This window comes from Solanum lycopersicum, chromosome 9 (genome assembly GCF_036512215.1).
Source record: "Solanum lycopersicum chromosome 9, SLM_r2.1".
In the NCBI taxonomy this organism is placed as follows: domain Eukaryota; kingdom Viridiplantae; phylum Streptophyta; class Magnoliopsida; order Solanales; family Solanaceae; genus Solanum; species Solanum lycopersicum.
Window position 1 is genome coordinate 51,877,167 of NC_090808.1, and position 18,738 is coordinate 51,895,904.

The window sequence follows — 18,738 nt, forward strand, 5'->3', positions numbered from 1 at the left end:
AAGTATAAATCTCCATGGCACAATGTACATTTTTTTGAATGACTTGTTTTTTTAAAACTTATGAACAATTTATGTATTTTTTTTGTTTTTTTATTTTGACTACTGATGATTTTATATAAATTATTACTGATTATTACTAATTGTGTCTCACTTTAAAATATAGGAACACTGTATGAATCATGTATGAAAATTATATTAATTATGAATGTCATATTAAAATTTGATATATAGAACATAGATAAATGTTATATATATACTTATTTTTTTAAAAAAATTATATAAATGACAGACTTCTTCAATATATGTTTTTAAATGATAAATGATAATGATTTTTTTTTATAAATTGCACTTTTCAATATGTAATGTTAAATACAAACAGAAACAGATGTTAATTATATTACTTGTATGAATAATGTATGAAAAATGTATGAATTATATCATATAAATTAATTTGTCAATTATATTACTGGTATGAAAAATGTATGCACTTTTCAATTTTTTTTGCATGAATACTATACACTTTCAAATACAAACAGAAACAGATGTTAATTATATTACCGGTATGAATAATGTATGAATAATGTATGAAAAATGTATGAATTATATCATATAAATTATTACAAGCATAACATATGAAAATTATATGAAATTAGTACTGACATATGATTCAACACCACATTATGAATAAATAGACAATTATACCGTAATAAATGTGTATGACCTTCTTGCATACAATTGTTTTGTATGAATAATATATGAATACTGTATTTTTTCAAAATACAAACAGAAACAAATTTTATGCATATTACTGGTATGAATAATGTATGAAAACTATATGAATTATAACATATTATAATTTGATATGTAGAACATAAACATACATTATTTTTTATATGCAAGTGTTGAATGTATAAATGTATAAATTTTGTATGTAGTCCCCATTCATTATGCAATAACTGAATAAATGTTCTATGATTATATGAATTATTATTGTTAACATTTGTTAATAAATGAACAGTTGTATATACAATGTATGACATTTGTATGAAAAGTACTATGATTCAATAAAAAAACATGTTATAACAATGTAAACCCTCAAAAACACAGATGTAACAGTACAACATCATTGTTTTTGTATAAGATAATTTGAAAATGTCTTCCTATTGTGTCCAACCTTATGACATCTACTGCATGTGCTTTGTGTCCTCTTGAATTTCACATCTGCGAACCCCTTCCACCGTTCAAATTTGGGTCTTCCTGCTGCTCTTTTTGGACCAGGCGGCATCATTTCTGGATCTGAAATATAACTTGGTATATCCCATGTACTCTCGTACGGGATAGACTCGAATGTGGTATATCAAATGTGAAATTTCATACACATGTAATACAAAATTAATACAGTGAATCATACACAATTCATACATGTTTCATATATTGATCTTGTAATATTAAAAAATATATAATTTCATACACATAGTATACAAAACATAATACAATATAATCATACACATTTCAAACAAACTTACAACATTCTTTCATATACAATATATTCAACACCAAATATACAAATCAAAACATAAAGTATAACTAATTATGGATATTAATATTCAACAGTATCATAAAACTTGATACAAAAAAATTTATACACAATTCATACAGATTTCATACACATTTTATATAAAGCTTAATATACATATCATACCACATTAATATAGTGAATCATACACAAATCATACATGTTTCATATATAGATATTGTAATATGAAGAAATATGTAATTTCATATAGTGAATCATACACAATTCATACATTGTTTATATATACTAAAATTATATTCCCAACTAACAGAAAATAAAAATAACAGAACATAATAAAGTTTTAAAAAATAAAATTTTACTAACCTTTGAAATTTTTTTGGGTTTAACTGTTTCTTCTTCTTCTTGTAAATGTGAAATATCGATTTCAGAGGCTCTTGATTTTTGGATTTTGATTTTATCAACTCTTCTACAAAATCAGATTCAGAATCTGATGAGTCCTCAATTTCTTTTCCTTTCCTCTTCTTTCCTCTTTCTTTCGCCCTTTTCACAAATTCATCTACTTTTTTCTTTTCTTTCCCTTTTCTCTTCTTCTCGTTTTCTTTTGGATGTTTTTTTGTTTTTTTTTCCATTTTTGATTTCCCTGATCTAGATTTAACTTTAACAGATGAAGGTTGAGTTTGTGTTTGTGATAAAATTTTGAAAGATGGAGCATGAAAATCGTCTGAGCTTGCTTCATCATTCAACCTTCTACTTTTTCGCGGGATTTCATTACCTCTCTTCGACATTGTATGGTTTGTTTAGCGCAAGAGTTGAAGATTTGAGTGCTAAAAATGAAGATTTGAGTGCAAATATGTGAGAATTTGTGAAGAAGACTGTTAAGAGAGAAGAGATTTTGAACGAAATTTGGTGAAAATTGAATTTTAGGCGTGCAAACGAGATGAATAATGGAGAATTTGAGAAGAAGACTGTAAAGAGATTCAAATTTTTGAGCGAATTTTGGTGAAAATTTTTGATAGGCGTGCAAAGGATATGATTTTGTAAGGATTTGGGGAAGAACAAAAATTTGGGGGATATAATTTTTTTTTTAGATAACGTGTTACAGTTTTAAAAATAAAACTATAATTGTTTTAGATATTGATAGGTAATTATTAATTATGGAATGATAAAATCCCTATTATTTTGTAGTTTTTTTAAAAAAAGGTAACTATATAATATTTAATTTAAATTACATTAGCTAAGAGTTTTGTTTAAAAAAGGTAACTTAAAATAATTAATTTAATTCACTACATTGGTTTAAATAAGGTAATTGAATAATAAATGTAATTATTTAAATAAGTTAATTATTATTTTAAAAAATTAATGAGAATAATATATTTTTTCTTGATATGCTTTAACTTGATAATAATATGCTATAAGTAGTTTATTATTAAAAAAATTGTTTATAACTTGATATTTAACATCTTAAATGTGTGTGTAGTGTTATTTTTATTTAAAAGAACAATTTTGGGCCCATTTGGCAATTTTCCAGCAGTCCAAATTAAATCCAGCGGCCCACTTCATTCAATTCCCATCCCTTAATTCAGTATCCCACCATTTCCCAAACCTATTCCCCTTTTGTTTTCAAAATTTCAGCAGCCCATTCTTTTAACCCCAACCCGGCCTAAACCGTTTTCTCCTAAAAACAAACATAGAACGTCAGTAGCAACATAGACGGCGTCTTTACTGCAAAGCGTGAGCAACCACCAGCGAGCCCCGTACGCGCCTCACCTTTCTTCACGCGATGGCAATACACGGAATTGTCACGGAAAGTTCATGCTCACATCTCTTTCTCTTTTTTCTGTTTGGTTTAACATTTAGTCGTACCTCTCTACGCTTGCACAGCTCCAACAGAAAGTAGCCGCGAAACTCGTCCTCGCTCGCTAGAGATGAAGCCACGTACCACTCAAGGACGATCGATCGATACAAGTCGTCCATGCCATCCCTGTCGTCCAGATTTTGTGGGATCTGAGTTGAAAACTCGTACAAAACATAACTTTTCCCCTTCTTTAAAAAATTGAATTTTGGAAATTTGTGGGGGATTCTGAATCAGACCACGTTCATCTCCGTTCTCCACCTATTTCCCCCCTCAAAATTGTGAACCCTAATAAATTTATCCTGTCTTTTCATTTGTAGGGGTTGGAGATTTTTTAGCTGGATTTTACAAACAGAGTTTGATTAGAAATACTTTGAATACATACTAAATACATTTCAAAAGAGGGGATAATAGTTTTGATGTTGAGTTTATGTTGCTGCCCAGGTTTTCGATTGGTCGCTCGTGTTCGAATCTCGTGGTGAAGATCGTTCCTCGCTCGTCTAGTCCCATTTCTTTACCCCATAAAAGTTAAACCTCATCTTATCTAAACCTTTCTATTTTTCTTGACGTCTCGACCATTTTCTTCTTGATCATTGGAAGTTTATGGAAGGTTACAATTCTCAGGTTGTGTCTATGCATTTTTAACTGCAAATCAGTGACGGTTTCTGTTTGGGTCATTCATGTTGTTGTTTGTGCTCATTTGATAATGTTTCTTATATTACGGATTTTTATCCTACTGTCAAGTGTGAGTAGTGATGGTTGTCTATTCTTTTTGTTTTTTTTGTTTAGTCGCTTGTGGTGGTTTCTGTTTGTTTGAAGCAAGTAAGATGGATAGATAAACCGTTCATTCGATAGTATGTTGCTATAAATTGTCTTAAACTGTCTCATTTTTGCTATGAGTTCCTCCATCTCGAAATACAAAAGTTTATAAGATGTCGCTAAATTTTTATTCCATCGTTGCTACCTTTTATTTGGCTGGAAATGTTCAAACTCTTATCACTTTTGAATATTTAGCACTAGGATGTTTCAAGATGATATAGCACTACTACGTTTCAAGATTATATAGCACATGTCAAGATTGGTCTATTTTCTACATGTTCTTTTTTTTTCTTTTGTTGAAACTGTAGTTGAAGATATCATGGAAATGGAGTTATATGTGTGCATTCATCTATGAGCTTGTTAGTTAGATTTACTTTTAATTATGGATAAGCATATTGTCCGTTAACTATCCTCTATAATGGAATAATAATAGGGTGTACGGTACAATTGTTCCTTTGTTTCTTTCTTAAATAAAAAATACATATTGAGCCTGATCTTGAGGCTCCATTCGTCTTATGGCAACCTTTCTTAGAAACTGGGAGAGCGATGATATATATGGAAGTTGGTAACTCACTATGAGATCCCATGATAAACTAGAGGTTTTGACGTATATAAAGCATTTAAGATGCCACCTGTTTATGAGGAGTTGTCTGTCATTACTATGATAGATCTTGAGGCAGAAGCTATGTAAATAGCAGCTAAGGACCCTCTAGAGAGAGTGTTGAGAGGTGATGACATTTATAGAGATGCATTTTTAGGTAAACATAACACTTTACCAGCTATTTTGTCTGCAACATTATCTGATTAACAGGTGGAAGCAACATTATTGATTCTCAAGAAGAGGAAAGCAGCGTTAGGTTGGCAAATGTCAGACATTCATGGTATAAGCCCAGCTTTGTGTATGCACAATATACATATAGGAAGGGTACAAGGCAAGTGAACAACATCATTAGAGACTAAATCCTTTAATGAAGGATGTGGTCAGAAAATAAGTAAATGCAGTGCAGTGTGTGCCCACATAGGGTGGAATGATAGTGGTGACAAATGATAAGAATGAATTGATCCCCTCAAGAATAGTGACTGGGTGGAGGATATGAATGGATTATAGGAAACTTAATGAAGCCACCAGAATGACCATTATTTGGTACCCTTCATTGATCATATGTTGCATAAGCTGGCTAGCCAAGAGTATTACTGTTTTCTTGATGGGTATTCTGGGTATAATTAGATTGTTATTCCACCCCAAGATCATGAGAAGACGACATTCACATGTCCATATGACACATATTCATTCAAACACATGCCATTTGGTTTGTGCAATGCCCCATCTACTTTTCAGAGATGCATGATGGCAATCTTCCATGATATGGTAGAAGATTTTGTAGAAGTATTTATGGATGACTTCTCGGTCTTTGGTGAGTCTTTTGAGTTATGTTAAATCAATCTTGATAGTCCTTGCAAGATGTGAGGAAAAAAATTTGGTGTTGAATTGGGAGAAATGCCACTTCTTGGTGTGAGAAGGAATTGTCTTGGGTCACAAGGTATCCAAGAGTGGGCTGAAGGTGGATAAAATAAAAGTAGAATTGACTGAGAAGTCAACACCCCCAATATCTGTGAAAGGATTGCGAAGCTTTCTTGGCCATGGCGGCTTGTACAAGAGGTTCAGCAAGGACTTCTGTAAAACTGCAAGTTCATGTGCAATTCATTAAAGGAAGAGATCAAAATTTGTGTTTGATAAGAAGTGCTTGGAGGCGTTCAAAATGTTAAGGAAGAAGCTAATTGTAATACCTTAAAAATAACTTAGGTGAATCTAGAGCCTAACATGGTTTTCATGATGGTCTAAGATCCTAAATTGGTCTATAAAGTGGTATTGATACAGTGTCTAGATTTTTAGGTGATTTGAAAGTGAAACGTCAAGGGACGACCAAGGCGTTCGATGAGTAAGTCACCTATGTGCCTCATATGTTGTTATGTGCTTAATTTTGTGTTTCATGAGTTAATGAGATCATTATATGAGTTATTATAGTGTTTATAGTCAGTGTGTCAAGTTTCATGAAGTTTGGAGGTCAAACGTCCAAGAACGTTCATGATGTTCAAAAGGTTTGCCTTGAAACGACCTTGTGTGTCTATGCATGTTTTTTTAAATTTTACGTGTTCTTTTTGAATGAAATTCATGTGGGAGGTCCTAAAATCTTATAAATCATATTTATGTAGGAAATTTCTGGGAAAACATCCCCGAGGACGATCCAAGGGTCCTTGAGGAAGGACCCATGTTGGTGGTCGAAACTGCCCAAGGCAGTCCCACCTACGGATGGCAAACGATGGCCAGTGTCCTAGTCGACGCCCCATAGGTGGTGGATTAGATGGGTAATTAGCCTAGAGATCTTAATATCTTATTTCCAAAGTTCAGTCCCAACCAACGGCCAACAAGACAGTCCGTTTGTGGACAAACGGTCCGCCTGTGGCCAAGTCGTGGATGGGTCTGCAATTGGCCTGCTTCACTGTTAAGTGAAGGGGTGAATTGATAAATTCATTCCATTTCCAAATAAGACTTTGGGCAGTTACTAAAGGGTTTTTTGGGTATTTTAAACATGTTTTAATCCTTTAAAAGTTAGAAGATTTCATTCTTCAAAATCAAAACCCAAATTCCTTTAGAAGTTCTCTAGAACTCCATTGGAGCCAAAACTCATGGAAGGGATTGGATTGGAGGTTTGAGTGGAGATTCATCATAAAATTGGAGGATTATATTTATTTAGGTGTGGTTTTTGATCCTTTAAACTCTATTCATCAACCAGCCCAACTTGCAAAGAAGTTCTCTAAATTGTTCAAAGATAAATTGTCTAATTTCATGATCTATCCATGGGTTCTTGCATTAAAGGTTTTAAAACATTGTATATTGATTAATTTTTTGTTAATTGTATGATTTTAACTAAATTAACCTACGAACCCATGTAATTGATGAACCCTAGTTTTTTCTGGTGTAGTTTTCTATGGGCTATTGAATGATGTAAGAATTGTAATCAATCGATGTCTAATTGGTATTAGACTGATAAATCTATATTGAATTGACCTATATTCATTGAGTATTGTTATAATTGCATTGAATTATAGTTATGGCCATGGGTAAGGGTCTTATGATATTGAATTGGATGATTTAGACATGGAGTGAAGTAGAGAAAATGGATTGGTGGTACGCTGCCCTAATTCTCTTTATTGTATGTTATTTAGAATTCAATTATTTTATGATTGGTATGACTCACTTATGGTGGCGGTGCTATGTGAATTGATGTGCCCTTGTCGGTGTTACTTTATGTACTATGATGATCATGGCCTTGTCGGCAACTACTTGAAGTATTATGACTATTTGTGCAGTTTATTTATGTTATGTGTGAGCATATCTTTACATGTGATTAAGTGAATGTATGTGTTCCTTCTAAGTATGTTTGGAGATCATGTTAGACTATGACTATGTGCTTATATGTGTAGTCTTAGATGTTGATGCATAATTGTCTCTACTTAACCATATGAGTTGTGATGGTTATATTGATGATGATATGATAATGTATAGGATGACATAAAGATGATAAGGGTCATTCCTAAGTGCTTCAAAGAATGATAGGTTATATGTGATAAAGTAAAGAATGTTGTGTCTTGTTTTGATAGACTTGTGTCCCTTACTTGATACATGTATGAATGATATGTGAATACGATATGTCTTGACTAGGTAGGCATAGTGCACCCTTGTCATCTATAAATGATGTATATGTGAGACCTTAATTGATATTAAGAAGGTCATGTGCGTGAAACCTTACTAGTGGTAAGGTTATGTTATTGGAAGTCGAGAGTCATAATGGTATCCTTCATGTAAAGGAGGATGGACTTAGGGTTGATTAGATGGAACTGCATCATATCATCTTTAGGAAATTCATAATGATCTATCTATGTCGCCAATTTAAGGTAGCCTTAGTGGACCTCTTTGTTAGGGTGAATGTGATTGGGTTATGAACTAGATATGAAACCTCTTCATATAATCCTTTAGTGTCAGTTACTCTGTGAGAATGAAGGCTAGCACCAAGTGATTATACTATGGGATGTAGCTCTATTTGAGAAGGAGACTAGAGTACAATGTAACTCTACTTGAGAATGAAAATAGAGTGCATAAAAACCCTTCACATTTCTTAACCATGTGCTTACATGGGATGTGCCTTAGTTTTACCCTTGGCAAGTAGATCACTCTCATCAGAGTAGGTTAGAACTCTGATTCCATGTCTAGCTATCATGGTCTATGTCAGTTATTGTCTGTTCTCATCATGTGGGATACCTACTAGCATTAGAAGTTCTATGAAGTTTAGGTGATGCTGTGGGACGCTATCTAGACATTGCACAATAGGCTTTGAAGGTGTTAGTAAGAGTCCCTACGTCTTCTCCAAGACCATTACTTGAATGTCCTTATGTGATGAATAAGTCTTAAATGAACTAATGAATGTAATGATTTAAGTTAAGAAAGCATGTTAAATGAATAAGTACTTATCTAGAGTAGTTAAGGGTTGTCTAGTTAAGGTGTGAAGGGGGCATAGGAATGGTCACTTCATATCTTACATAGATAAGTCTTAAGAATGACTCTAGTTAGGGAATATGGTTGATTATGTGGACATGACCTAAGCCTTAGCTAGTCTTAAGGATTATTTAGGTAATCTTGAAAAGGTCAATCACGGACGTTATCTTCATGATTTACTTGAGTAAGTCTTTTGATAGCCTTTGGAAGGAAAATGCCATATTATCTATGTGTTGATGTATTAAGTGAGAATGATTCTATCTTAGGTAGTATATAGGATCTCTTAAGTGTGTGTGTGTAAGGGATTGTATGGGTGGTCGCTTCACAACTCACTCAAGTGAGACTTAGAATCACCTTTGGTTGGAGGATCTCATGTTCATGTGCTTGATGTATTGTAAGTGTGTGTTTGGTCTCATTATAGGTGGTCTTAAGGATCATTTAGGTGTTCCTAGAGAGGTTGTATGGACGGTATATCTTTGTCTTAAGTGAATCTTAGGATAGCTTTTAGTGAGGGGTTTACATGTGTGAGTGTGTAAAATGAAGTTTAGAAAGTTCACTGTAACAGTGAAGAAGTACATTGTAACAGTGAAGTAGTTCACCGTAAAATGACTTTAAAAATGTATTAAATTGCTCAAATGTTATCTTATGAGTTTCTAAGGTGTTAAATGTTATTCTTATGATTATGACATGATATTTAAAAGGAAAAGATGCATATTTTTCAAATAAATGTCTGTTTTCATGATTTTATGCATAATGTCATACTTAGTACAAGTGTTTGTACTAATTCCATACTTTTTTGTCATTGTTAAATACACATTTTGTTGCCTCTAAAGTGCCCTTTTGTAGTTGTATTTGACCTCTCCATATTCATTGGATGGATGAATACGTTGATTCTGAGGTAAACGTATAGACCTGCATCCACAGAAAAATGATAGTTTAAAATGAATTGATCTGTGTCGAACTCTTCTGTTATATGCTCCTTGTCCTGCTATCTCCAATTGATTTCTTCGATCTCCCGCCTATAAATATTTTAATGCAAAATAATTGAAATACGGAGGAAAATTTTAAGAAAAATAGATTTTTAAAAAAATAGTATTTAGAAAAGATCATTGACAAGTGTCATGTTACGTCAAGCTTAATAAACGTCTTTGAGGTTGATGCCTCGAGGTCTATATGATTCCTTGTTGGGAAGTATTCAAAGTTGCTCTAAACTGTCGATAAATTGTGTCAAAAGTTTGATATCATCCTTAAAATTTATGTCCTAGTTAACTATCTTGGCGTATTTGAAATGTTGGTTAGCAAACCACGGAATTTTTGAGATCCTCTCAAAAACTCTGTCCCAGTTGCGAATCTCAAAGTAATTTCAGTCTCGACTTTGTTGGAAAGATCTTCCTCTTGAGAAATTTTGAGTTTCTCTCAAAAATTTTGTCCCAGTTTCTATTGTAAAGCAAAAATAGAAATCTTACAAGAGATATGACCGTACTGTTATGGTGCCGACATATTCCGTTGAGGCAGGAATAACGTCAAAAATCCCCCCCCCCCAAGAGGGTTTAATCAAAAATAAAAAAAATTGAATTATGGAACTGACCAAGGCAGACATAGGTCACCCACGTATTTCATTGTTGAGAATTCAGGCCGAACGTAGTTCAAGTACAAAAGAAAATATTAAAAGGTATAAAGGGGGTGACCAACGCCGACATAGGCTGCTTATGTATCTCATTCTTGAGAATTCAGGTCAGACTTAGTTCATGTATTTGGACGAATTTCTAGAAAAAATGATTACTAGCAAACAAAACAATTATAAGGAAATGAAAAAATATATATCGAAGCTTCACACGTAATATCTCTTGACAGCATCTGAGTTGACTGGTTTCGGTCATTCGGTGACATCTATCACCAACAAGACCTAGGCACCTCCGGATAACACTTTTCGAACAATGCCCCTGTCAATTTGGTGAAAATTTCCCTTTGTATTCATCCTAATGAGGAAAAATATGTTTGAGAACTAACTGACAAATTTCAAATATCCTAGACCTTACTTTCTTGTGAAAGGCACGAATTATACTTTGTCGATACAATTGACCATGGCAAACAACAATCGTTCTCTTCTCGTCAAGAAATATTAATTGATCAATCCGCTTGTGGAGCCATTCAGCATCATTTAACTCATCCTCTTGGATGATTCTCAAGGAAGGTATCTCAACTTTGGCAGGTATGACTGCTTCTGTTGCGTATTCTAACAAGCATTGACTTGCTATAATCGACTACCTAACAGTCGTTCGGTAACCCAACAAAGCATATGGCAATATATCATGCCATCCTCGGTGATTGTCAGTCATTTTCTTCAAAATCATCTGATGTTCTTATTGGCGGCTTCTATTGCTCCATTCATATGGGACAATAAGCGGTTGAGTTTCGGTGAGTAATCTTGAATTGTTCATATATCTCTCTCATCAAATGACTATTGAGTTTTGCTCCATTATCAGTAATGACAGATTTTGATATTCCAAATCTACATATCATATTGTTGCGAACAAAAGTAGATACTACTTTCTTAGTTACCAACTTATAGGAGGCTGCTTTCACACATTTTGTAAAGTATTCAATGACAACCAAAATGAATATGCGTCCATTAAAAAAGCTGGCTCTATAGGACCAATGACATCCATGCCCTAAGCTACGAACAACCAAGGTGAACTCATAGCACTGAGTTCGTGAGGCGACACCCGAATCAAATCACCATGCACTTGACACTTATGATATTTTTGCACAAACTTGCAACAATCATGTTCTGCAGTCATCCAAAAATAACCGGCTCGAAGAATCTTCCTTGCTAGAGTGAGTCCATTTATGTGCGTACCGCAAACTCCAGCATGTATCTGTTCATGGAGTTTTGCCGCTTCGCTAGCACCAATGCATTTGAGAAGATCGAGATCTGGAGTACTCTCATAGAGGATTTCCCCACTCGAAAATAAATTGAGGGTGATACGACGTATCGACTTTGTTTGGTTGAACGTTGCATTCTCATGATAAGTCCCGGTCTGTAAATACTTCTTGATATCAAAATACCATAGCAAACCATCTGTTTTCGCTTCAACATGTGTCATGGGAGTGTGTCTAAATTCAATGTTACAAAATCTTCTACACAACTTCTGTATATATTGCTCATACGGTGTGATCTTCAAGTTCTTCACAACCCATTCTCCTTAAACCTGATAAATCAGCAAATTTGGATCTCTAATAACCAGCAACTCGTGAACATTCATGTCAATGACCATTTTCAAACCAAGAATGGAAGATTCATATTTAGCCATGTTGTTTGTGGAATTAAATTGGAGTTTAGCCGCTATAGGATACTGTTGATCAGATTCTGACACTAGACCGCTCCATCAAAGAATACTCTCCAACCAAGTTATGCTTCAAAAATATTTTCACCCATAAATGAAACTTCCTCATCGGGAAAATAATCCTTGAGCGGTTCATACTCCTAATCAACTGGATACTCAGCAAGATGATCGGCTAGGGACTTTGCTTTTACCATTTTCTAAGTCTCATACACAATATCAAACTCCCTCAAAAAGCATTTGTCATTTATCCAGTTTTCCGGTCGGTATTGCTTTCTAGAAAATATACTTCAACGGGTTCAATATGGAAATGAGGTATGTGGTATAAGAAGACAAATAATGTCTCAATTTCTAAGCTATCCAGGTCAAGAGAGAGAATAATGAGCCTTATACGGAGTGCATTTCTTGCTGAAGTAATAAATTGTTCGCTCCTTCTTCCTAGATTCATCCTGTTGACCAAGCACACATCCAAAACCATTATACGAGACAGACAGATACAACAACAAAGGACTTCCTTATTGCAGAGGAACTAACACAGGAGAATAGATAAATAATTCTTGATAGCATCAAAAGCAGTTTGGCACTCTCCGGTCCACTTGGTCAGGGCATCTTCTTTCAACAACTTGAAGATGTGTTCACATACTACAATGGATTGGCCTATGAACCGGCGAATGTAGTTCAACATAAAGGGGATATCAGAAGCAACACAAGAGTTGTAAATACTCTTATTGAATGTCCTTTAAGGATAGAGTTTATGATGGATGAAGCATGATAGATTAATCAATTCTTAATAAAATAATCCTTGAAAAAGGGGGAAGTATGAAAGAATCAAAATGATCACAATAAGAAGATAATGTGCTCTTGGAGAGCCTACGACATAACAGTTTATGAAACCTCATGAGAGGGGTAACTACCTAAAAATAATGAAGTGATGAGATCTCAATAAGTTTTGTCATTTTGTGAATCGACACAAAATGGTATGTCACTGACGATATTTTTAATACAATAGCGCGCAATATTGTAAAAGATTATGAGGATATAAATTTTACGTCTATTAAAGATGCTGATGTAGATTAATTATCAAGTGAAAAGTGGAATGATGCATCTTGGTAAGCTTAAAACTTTTTTGACTTGCAATCTAGTTACTAGAATATTTAATACATTTAATATTAGATATTATCACTTGACAAAATTAATATGAAAAGTCATGAAGGATTCAAAATCTAAAGTATGTGCAAGTTTTTGGAGAACTTTATAAGGATTAAATCGGTTCAAAATGCATGAAGCATATACAAATATTGTTATGCAAGTTGATAACAAGAATTGGAACTCTTGAAGAGTTTTCAAAAGGCAATAGATTATTTAGGTAAAGAAGTTAAAGTAAGGAACTTGCAGAAATCTTTAATCCTGAGGGAAGATTCATAAAAGCAGAAAGAAGAAATCATATTTCATCAAGGTTTTTCTACACTAATGAGCTCCCAAGATGGTGATATCAACATGTAAGAGGTTTGTTCAAGTAATACTATAGTTGATTTATTCACCATGTCTCTACCTACTACAACTTTCAAGAAGATGGTGCACAAGCTTGGAAAACGAAGATTCTAGTCTTTGAATTGATGTTCTCATAAAGGGGAGTTAATACGCGATATACTCTTTTTTCCTCACAAGGTTTTGTCCCATTAAGTTTTCCTTGTAAGGTTTTTAATGAGGCTTTCATAATGCGTATTATTAGATATGTGTACTCTTTTTCCTTCACTAGATTTTTTCCCATTGGGTTTTATCTAATACGGTTTTAACGAGGCACATAATCTACCGACATTCAAAGGGGATTGTTATAAACAATTTGTATTAAAATGATGTCTAATTATGTGCCTTATAGGATATGGTTAGGAATCCTACTTGAGGACCAAGTAAGGTTTTCCCTATAAATAAATGAGTTTTCCTTCATTATAAAGAAGATTTGTGAAAGATCAATGAATTCTGAATATACTTTAAGATGAATAAGAAATCTTTCTCTTCTCCCTGCTATCTTCTTCTTCTTCTAAAATTATATTGTTTCATAACATTAATTCAATAAGTATAAATTTGTTAACGTATTTTTAAAAGATAGAGGAACCCCTCCCCCCCCCCCCCCCCCACGTTTTTAATTTAGCCTCTTTGACAAAAATGAAATTATATTTTTAAATATTATTTGACTAATGATAATTTGTTACTTCTATTTCATTAATTTTTGCTTAGATTTAGAAATATATGCTTCATTTTTACAAAGTAATAATAACTGTCAAATATACATTAGTGTATTTTGTTGTCATTTATCTAATTTTCTCTCTTTATTCTTCAGTATTCACTTACAATTTTTTTTCGAATTTTAAATACTTCCCATAAAAAATTTAATAGATACAAAAATTTTAAATAAAATTTGAATATTTTAACTTATTTTTCTAAAACTTATTTTCCTTATGAAATTATCTCATGAATCTTAAGCAGATCTATTGAGACACATTCAATCTGATCGCCTCACTTCTTTGCTATTTGAAATTGAAATTTAAAGTTAGATTAATGACAAATAAATTTCTCTAGTAGCTTTATTTATGAGCAAAATATATTATAAATAACAACTTTTACTATTGTTTCAATAATAAATTATATTTAATAACAAAAAAAACCTTATTGGGCCAGAATAATGTTCGGATATTCTTTACTGGTATTACCATAAATTATAAAATCTTACCAGAAAAATAGTACTCCTCCGATGTCTTTTGAATGGTTCATTATATTTCTAAACAGGTGAGAAAAAGAAAATTAATTAATTATCAATGACAAACATGCATACATACTAACTAATTGAGTTAATATCTTAAAATATCAATGAACTAAAAAAAATTATTTAGAAAAGTCATTAAACTTTCTTATGTATCACTCAACATTTTATTTTAATGATAACGATTCTTGAATATAAAATCTTTAATATTAACTCAGAGTCTAATTATAGAATCAAAGATGTGGTTATAGGAGGCTCATGCACTTTTTCATAACGAACTGCAAATAAAAAAAATTCTCAAAACTCTAAACAATCACAAATGAAGATCAAACCTTTAACAGATTAAAAATGAATCAAAAACTAAACAATCACAAATAATAATACAATCAACACTATTACTGAAATGAAAGACACTGACCCAGGGATGGACCTACGTTGATCTTAGGGAGTTCACTCTAACCCCATTGTCGAAAATTACATTGTATATATATGGTAGACTTCTGATTTTACGTGTATAGATACTAAAATGAACCCCCTCAACAATCAAAAAAGGAGCGTGACTCACTAACAAGGTAAATTTAGATGACAAAATCTACTTCTAAGTAAATGAATTAACAACAAAAAAAATATGAAATGGTAATCAAGATCAAACCTTTAACAGATTACACTGTTTCAAGAATCTCTTTGACTTCAATCAACAACCATATTTGCTTCAACCAATCGTAATGGGGCTGTTGAGATTATTGATAGAAAATTGTGTATAAATAAAGATATAATGGTGTGGACTAACCAAAAAAAGTCAATGATCTTGAAATAATATTGTGAAATTTTAAAGACAAAAATGATGGATCAAATGTGAAATTTTATTTAAAAATGTACCAAACAAAACCTAAAACTCGTTTTCCCCATAAACTTGGCAAAAGTACAAAAATAGAATCACCAGTGGGACACACCCAAAATAATGCATGCAAACTTTAAAATAATGATTTGGTACCATTTAATACTTACTCACACATGCATGCAAACTTTAAAATAATTCCAAAATTACAAAACTTAAAATTTAGGGACGTGCAAATGAGCTCAAATAGAGGTAACTCGTCCAAAATTTTATGGATTGATGAGTTCAATCTCAACTCATTCAAGCCCTGTTCCATTTTTAAAAGAATTTTCAATTGACTGCAATTTAATCTTCAGTTTCATCCTGTTTCTTTATTTGTACTAACATAATATGTCAATATATCGAAGGTTTAATTAAATTAGTACCTATTTTATATCATCTAGAGTTTATCTATCCAGTTGTAACTTTTTATCTTATTTTATTAATTTAAAATTCAAATAGAGATTATAAAACTTAAGTAACAATACGTTAAGATTATCAAGATTAAGTGGGTCAAATTAAATTGGTCATGAGTATTGACCCAACTACTCGAAACATTTGGGACGATATTGTCTTAAATGGCCAAAACATCCTTTTTAGATAGACTTGGCAAAAGAATAAAAATAGAATACAAATGGACTTCACCCGAAGTGGAAAAGGAAAGGGAATATGGAGCACATATACAATATCAGAAATCACTAATTGGAATAGGCTTGTATGCTATTGTACATGCACTATAATATTTATGTGGAGAGAATAATAATCAAGATAGAAAGATATTGTAATAATTGTGAAATTTGATTTTATATATAGTGGATGGTACTCTAATATCTATGAATCCATTGATTTTAAGGGTTTAAAGCTTTATCTTGAATTAATTTGGTGATTTTGATTTTAATTTATATTTTATTTTAATGACTTCTGAGTTTGATATTATATTTTAACTTAAATTTAAAATTTTGTAAATAAATACTTGAGTTTTTGAATGCTTATAGCTAATAGAGAATTTTACTGAATTTGATCCACGGACTATCTCTACCTTTTCGTTACATCTTCAGTAACACTTTTTTTTTCCAAAATAAATGAACTTGGCAAATATTAAAGTAATACTTACATAAATAGCTATAGTTTGAGGGTTATTAGATTGAGATGACTATATTTATCATATTTAAAAAAAAAAATAGCTACAGTTTGTTTAAAAAATTGGCTATTTTTTTTTAAAAAAAATACAAAAATACAAAAATACATTGGAATTTAAATGTAACTGAAAATTCTATTTTGTAGCCCACTATATTGGCACTTTCAACTTGTAAGTTACCTTTCCTTAATAGGATTCTTGTCAACATATAAAAAAATGAAGATATGCAGAATCTGTTCTTATACACTGTACTACTGGAAAAAAATTACGAAAAAAATGGCAACAATCTGTGTTTTAATTCGCCAATCCGGAAAATGGAGCGATGACCATTGTTATGTGGAATACAACATTGACGGATTGTATTGAAGGAATATGCTTCATATTCTGATTTAGTTGATGTGATTTCCTTACAATTGAACGTTGATCTTACAAAGAAGTGTATGAAGATTAAATACACTATCGAAGGTGACGACACGCCTATGAAAATACATAACAACATGGGTGTGCGCCTATATGTTCAGTTGAAAAAAATGAATACTCAAATTGGAGTATATCCCTTGTGTGTTAGTATTTACGATATTGATATTGTATATTCTGGTTCTGGAGAAACTTCTATTGAAAGTGATGTGTTGCAACTTGAATACAATAAAGAATTAAATAGTGAGGATGATCCATTAGCAATTGTACCAGCATTTGGCGATCAAACAACAGATGCATATGATGTTGAAAATGATTTAATAATCACTAACAGATCGCAAAAGGAGATAATAGTGGATCAGATATACATGGATAAGTCGACATTGATAGATGTGATGGAAAAATATTCAATCGAAAAAAGGTTTAAATTCATGGTGGAGAGGTCAAACTCTATTAGGTAAATTATGATTAAATTTATTCATATTACGTTTATTTATATATGTTTGAAGATGCAACTCAAAACTAAAATCAAACTATAAATGGTATTCGAAGTTATACTCTTGTATGCCAATCTAAAGAATGCACGTGGTTAATGAAAGCGTCAAGTATTAACAAGTCAAAGATGTTCAGAATTAGAGTTTTTAACTCTGAACATACATGTCCCTTGAAGGATGGGGTGCATTCAGATTGTCGTGCAACAAGTTCGTTGATTGGAGGAATAATAGCACTTAAATTGAGGAATCATAAGAGGAAGTACAGTCCAAATGATATTAAAGATGACATTAAGTTGGATTTGGGTATTGATATTAATTACATGTTGACATGGCGATCAAAGGAGAAGGCATTACAATCTATCATGGGGCAACCAGCTGTGTCTTACGGGAAGCTACCAGGATACTTGTATACGTTGGATAAGACGTATCCTGGTTCACATATACGAATGCAGAAAACACCTAATGACGAATTTTTGTATGTTTTTATAGCGCTGGATGCTTTTATAAAGGGATTTGATCATTGCAGGCCAATTGTTGTTGTAGACGCCAGCCACCTCAAATCAGCATACACTGGTGCATTCGTATCAGCAAGCACTATGGATGAAGCAGGTATTTGGATACATACATACAATTTAATTTATTTTTATTTTTTTGTTATTCATCTATTTTTGTATATTATAATAGGGCATATATTACCTTTGGCATATGGAGTTATAGATTCGGAAAATGATGCTTCTTAGACATGGTTCTTTGAACAATTCAAAGAAGCATATGGAGAAAGAGAGAATATGTGTGTAGTATCTGACCAACATAATAGCATAATTAAGGCTGTATGTATTGTATACAACAATGTCCAACATTACGCCTGCATATGGCACTTGTGGGCTAATGTATGTATGAATTTTCGAAAAGAAAATGATCAATTGAGTGAAGTATTCTATACT

General features: G+C 32.4%; 1 long non-coding RNA gene across 1 annotated transcript; it reads right to left on the reverse strand.

Moving 5' to 3' along the window:
- Positions 1-8,913: 8,913 nt before the first annotated feature.
- On the reverse strand, positions 8,914-15,683 carry LOC104649238 (uncharacterized). Its single transcript, XR_743226.4, has 3 exons — positions 15,521-15,683; positions 14,839-14,886; positions 8,914-9,782 (listed from the first exon to the last, which is right to left on the reverse strand). It is a non-coding gene; the product is annotated as an uncharacterized lncRNA (long non-coding RNA).
- Positions 15,684-18,738: the final 3,055 nt, after the last annotated feature.